Source organism: Apium graveolens, chromosome 6 (assembly GCF_009905375.1).
Source record: "Apium graveolens cultivar Ventura chromosome 6, ASM990537v1, whole genome shotgun sequence".
NCBI lineage: Eukaryota > Viridiplantae > Streptophyta > Magnoliopsida > Apiales > Apiaceae > Apium > Apium graveolens.
The window spans coordinates 149,028,866-149,034,464 of record NC_133652.1 but is presented as its reverse complement, the minus strand read 5'-3'; positions in this window follow the sequence as shown (position 1 = coordinate 149,034,464).

Genomic DNA, 5,599 nt, shown 5'->3' with positions numbered 1-5,599 from the left:
GGGTACACAAAAAGCAGGTAATCGTTTCCAAGTCTCCAACCAGCAGGGAATTGTTAAGGTTTCAGTGTCGTATTGCAAAACTTGTGGACACAAGCATACCGGCGTATGTATTAAAGCAGAGGTGACATATTTCAAATGCAAGCAAAAAGGGCACTACTCTAACGAATGTCCGACAGGAAAAATAGTAGAAATCACTTGCTATCAATGTGGAAGGAGAGGGCATATCGCTAGGAATTGTAAAGGACCAGCAATGGTAGCCAGTATTCCAAAAGTATTGGCATTACCTCCGCCACCGCCGCCAAATCAACCCAGAGCAAGGACTTTTAACATGACCATGAAAGAAGCAGTACAAAATCCAAGTGTGATTGCAGGTACGCTTTTGGTGAACTCCGTAGATTTAAAAGTATTAATTGATTCTGGAACTACCCGTTCCTTTATTTCTGAAGAATTTCTTGATAAGTTACATTGTGAAATTGAATGGTTGGGCGAGACGTTAATTATAAAATTAGCGAATGACGACCAAGTTCCAGTAGATCGAGTATGTCTTGCGTGTGATGTAGAAGTAGCCGGACATCATTTTTCTGTAGATTTAATTCCTTTTAAGCTAGGAGAATTCGATATCATTTTGGGAATGGATTGGTTAGCATGTCATAAGGCTCAGATAGATTGCGCGAATAAGAAAGTTGAATTGCGAACTACGAAAAATGCAACGGTAATATTCAAGGGCGAAAAGCAGCAGAATAAATTTCTCACTGTAGTGCAGACCAAACGATTGCTTCGACAAGGATGTGAGGCGTACATAGCTTACGTGTTAGATACTGAAAAAGGAAGTCTTAGAATAGAAGATATTCCAGTTGTATGTGAATTTCCGGACGTCTTTCCAGACGAGCTTCCAGGGTTACCGCCAGATCGAGAAATCGAGTTCACGATTGATCTAGCACCAGGTACAGAACCAGTTTCGAAAGCTCCGTATCGAATGGCTCCAGTCGAAATGAAAGAATTGTCAACGCAACTGCAAGATCTTCTAGACCGAGGCATTATACGACCTAGTGTATCTCCATGGGGTGCACCAGTGTTATTTGTGAAGAAGAAGGATGGCAACATGTGATTGTGCATCGACTATAGGGAATTGAATAAGCTCACTATCAAGAACAAGTATCCTTTACCGAGAATCGACGATTTGTTCGACCAGCTAAAAGGAGCTGCATGGTTTTCAAAGATAGATTTACGCTCAGGTTATCATCAATTGAAGATTAAAGCTGAAGATATTCCAAAGACTGCATTTCGTACGAGATATGGGCATTACGAGTTTCTTGTAATGGCATTCGGATTAACAAACGCGCCAGCTGCATTCATGGATTTGATGAACAGAATATTCAAGAAATATTTGGACAAGTTCGTGATTGTATCCATTGATGACATCTTGATTTACTCCAAGACAGAAGAAGAGCATGCAGAGCACTTGAGGATATTTTTGGAAATTCTGAGGAAAGAGAAATTATATACAAAATTCTCAAAATGTGAATTCTGGTTAAGGGAAGTACAATTTCTAGGGCATATCATCGGTAGAGAAGGCATCCAAGTTGATCCAGCAAGATTGAAGCTGTATTGAATTGGGAAAGACCAAAGACACTGACAGAAGTTCGAAGTTTCTTGGGATTGGCAGGATATTATCGAAGATTTGTCAAAGATTTTGCGAAAATAGCAACGCCGCTGACCAAGTTAACCCGAAAAAGTGAAAAGTTTGAATGGAATGATAAGTGTGAAGAAAGTTTTCAAGAGTTAAAGAATCGGTTGGTGACCGCACCAGTACTTGTACTGCCAGACGAGCAAGGAAATTTCATCATTTACAGTGACGCTTCGTCGCAGGCTAGGATGTGTATTGATGCAACACGGTAATGTCATTGCATATGCTTCGAGACAACTTAAACCCCATGAGCAGAAATATCCTACGCATGATCTGGAATTGGCAGCAATCGTATTTGCATTGAAGCTTTGGAGACATTATCTCTACGGTGAAAAATGCGAAATCTACACGGATCATAAAAGTCTGAAGTATATCTTTACGCAAAAGGAACTGAACATGCGACAACGTCGATGGCTGGAATTGATTAAAGATTACGATGTCACAATCAGTTATCATCCAGGAAAAGCAAATGTTGTAGCGGATGCGCTAAGCAGAAAAGAAAGATTGAATCGGTTAACTTCATGCGAAGAATTGGCCAAGGAATTCGACAAATTAGAAATTGAGATTCGCATTCCCAATGAATCTGCAGGAACTATCTACGCTATGACTTTCCAACCAGAGTTGCTAGAAAAGATTCGCCGTTGTCAAGATGAAGTGATGAGTCAAGATGACGACTTAACGGGGGAAGAGATCACAACTCAGAAAGATAATGAAGGAATTTTACGCTTTGCATCGAGAATCTGGATCCCTAACGTGGCAGAATTAAAAGAAGAAATAATGCGAGATGCGCACACTTCGAAGTATTCCATTCATCCAGGAAGCACAAAAATATATCGCGATTTGAAGGAAAACTTTTGGTGGCCGGATATGAAGAAGGAAATAGCAGAATGGGTGAGTAAATGCTACACATGCCAGCGAGTTAAAGCGGAACATCAACGTCCGAGCGGGTTATTGCAACCGTTAGACATTCCCGAATGGAAATGGGAACATCTAGCAATGGATTTTGTGGTAGGACTACCGAGGACTAGGGCAAATCATGATGCGATATGGGTAATCATTGACAGACTTACGAAGTCGGCACATTTTCTACCAATTAATGAAAGATTTTCGCTCGACAAACTAGTGCACATGTATCTCAAGGAAATTGTGATACGATATGGAGTTTCAATATCTATTGTATCGGATCGAGATCCTCGTTTCAACTCAAGATTTTGGAGACAATTTCAAGAATGCCTTGGAACAAAATTAAACATGAGTACCGCTTATCATCCGCAAACTGACGGGCAAAGTGAAAGAACTATTCAAATGATTGAAGACATGCTACGAGTTTGTGCAATCGATTTTGAAGGCAGTTGGGATGAGCATCTACCCCTAGTGGAATTTTCCTATAATAACAGCTATCACGCCAGCATTGGAATGCCACCGTATGAAGCACTATATGGGAGAAAATGCAGATCACTAGTACACTGGGATGAAGTTGGAGAACGCAAAATGTTGGGTCCAGAATTAATTCAGCAAACGAAAGAAAAGATTGAACTTATTCGAAAATGACTCGATGCAGCGCAAAACAGGCAACGCAAATATGCAGACCAAGCAAGGAAGGATATGGACTATCAGGAAGGGGAACATGTATTACTTAAAATATCGCCATGGAAATGATTGACCAGATTTGGCAATAAGGGTAAATTGAAGCCACGATATGTCGGACCATTTGAGATTTTGAAGAAAGTAGGGAAGCTTGCATACGAATTAGCTTTACCGCCTCATATGCAACATATTCACAATGTATTTCACGTGTCAATGCTTAAGCGATATAATTCTGATTCTAGGCATGTAATAGAGTATGAACTGATAGATATCCAACCTGATTTGTCTTTTGTAGAGCAGCTGGTAAGAATTTTAGATCGGCGAGAGAAAGTGTTGAGAAACAAGTCTGTGTATTTAGTACGAGTGTTGTGGAGAAACCCAGTGGTTGAAGAATCAACCTGGGAGCTTGAAAGTGAAATGTTAGAGAAATACCCTCATTTGTTTTCGTAAAAGATTCTGAGGACAAAATCCTATTAAGGGGGGAGAATATAACGATCGGGAAATTTACGTTGTATTATATCATATTATTAATAAAAGATGTGTATTAATATGTCATTTATATGTGATTAAATGTGTTGAGTCATTAAACCCTAACTGCTACGTGTTACGTGTTATCTGTTTTGATCCAAACGTGTTTTGGATATTTATTGAGTGTTTTATTGTAAGTTAGATATCTTATATCAAAGCCTGTACAGCTCAAAACCATGTTTTAAAAGCCCGTATTTCAAACAAAATCATTGGCCCTATTTTGCCAAAAATGCCCTATACCATATCGCTATTCTGAACCCCTAGACGTTTTACAAATTGACCTTTTTCGCGAAAAACGGCTTTTCCGGGCCCCTTCGGGTACCAAAAACCCCACAAAAATCACATTTTTATTTTTATATGATCATGAAATTATCATATATCATTTTTCTTTGCATTTTTGTAATATTCACAATTTTTGGGAATTTTTAGTATTAATTTTGTATTTATTGGATATTTAAAAATTTAATATTAATACCCAAAAATTATAAAAAATTGGGGCCAAATATTTTTATTAGAGGTGTAATTATACCCTTAATTTTATTTAGGGGTATTATTTTACATAGTATAAATAGCTGATTTTTCAGTAATTAATTATTAATTTTAATTAAAAATCAGCAAAATAAACAGAAAATTCAGAAAGAGTAATTAGGGTTCTTGAGTGTTCTTGCGGATCAAAGCCAATTTGATCGTGATTCCGGTGTCAGAAATCGAAGTGTGAGTAACCGATTTGAAGCCCAAAACCTGTTCTATCAGATTATCATGTCAAAATCATCAGTAGAGGTATTGATTTGTATTTCGTAATTTTCGGATTTAAACTCGAATTAGGGGTTCTTGTTTGATTAATTGTTAGATGTTTTCGTTGCCATAAGCATGTAGGTCGTTAAATTTCCTGTCGATACATGTCTGTTTTGTCGATTTTGGTTGTGGTTTGCGAGCTCGCCGGATTTTGACGCCGCCGCCGCGTTCCCCAGTTTTCCGGCCCCTACAGCGATCGTCTGTGATTTAAAGCCGCGTATTTAGGTTCATGGGATTCGTAGGAGACGATTCCAGCAAGTTTTAGCAGTGACTGATGTTGTGTAGTCACCGTTCGAATCGCCGGGAAAGACGCCGCCGGCGTCGGGGTTCTGGGCAGCCGGCGTGTTCTTGTTCGACCCGAGTCGACCCGGTTTCGACCCGAGTCGACCCGGTTTCGACCCGGGAAACGACCCGGGTTTGATCCTAAAAACCCAAACCCTGACTGCTATTTTGTGTTTCTGGATTTTTATTTATTTATTTTATTTTCTGAAAATTAGAAATTAGTTTTAATAATTCTAATAATTAGCTAAAAATTAGATTTAAATTCTGAAAAATAATATTATTAATTTCTGAATTATTTTATTAATTTATAAATTCGAATTTAATTATTTAATTATTTATCTAATTATTTATTAGTTATCTAATCAATTAATAATTAGGTAATTAATTAGTAATTACGTAATTAATTAAAGATTAAATAATACGATTAATGATCCGATAATTAGTAAATATTACGAGTAACTTGTAGTCATACGAGTAGTGATTCGATAATGAGAATTATTATTCGAGCAATAATTATTCGAAGAATGTCGTAATAATTAGTTGAATCGTATAAATTGCAATAATAATCGTAATAATTCAATAATTATACGAGAAAGGTGAATGATTCGTATTTATACGAGTAATCGATTGTTGAGTTGGATTTTGATTCGAATAATGACTCAATTGTTTAATAATTAACGTACCAGTTAATGATATCGATTATTTATTTATAAATAATCG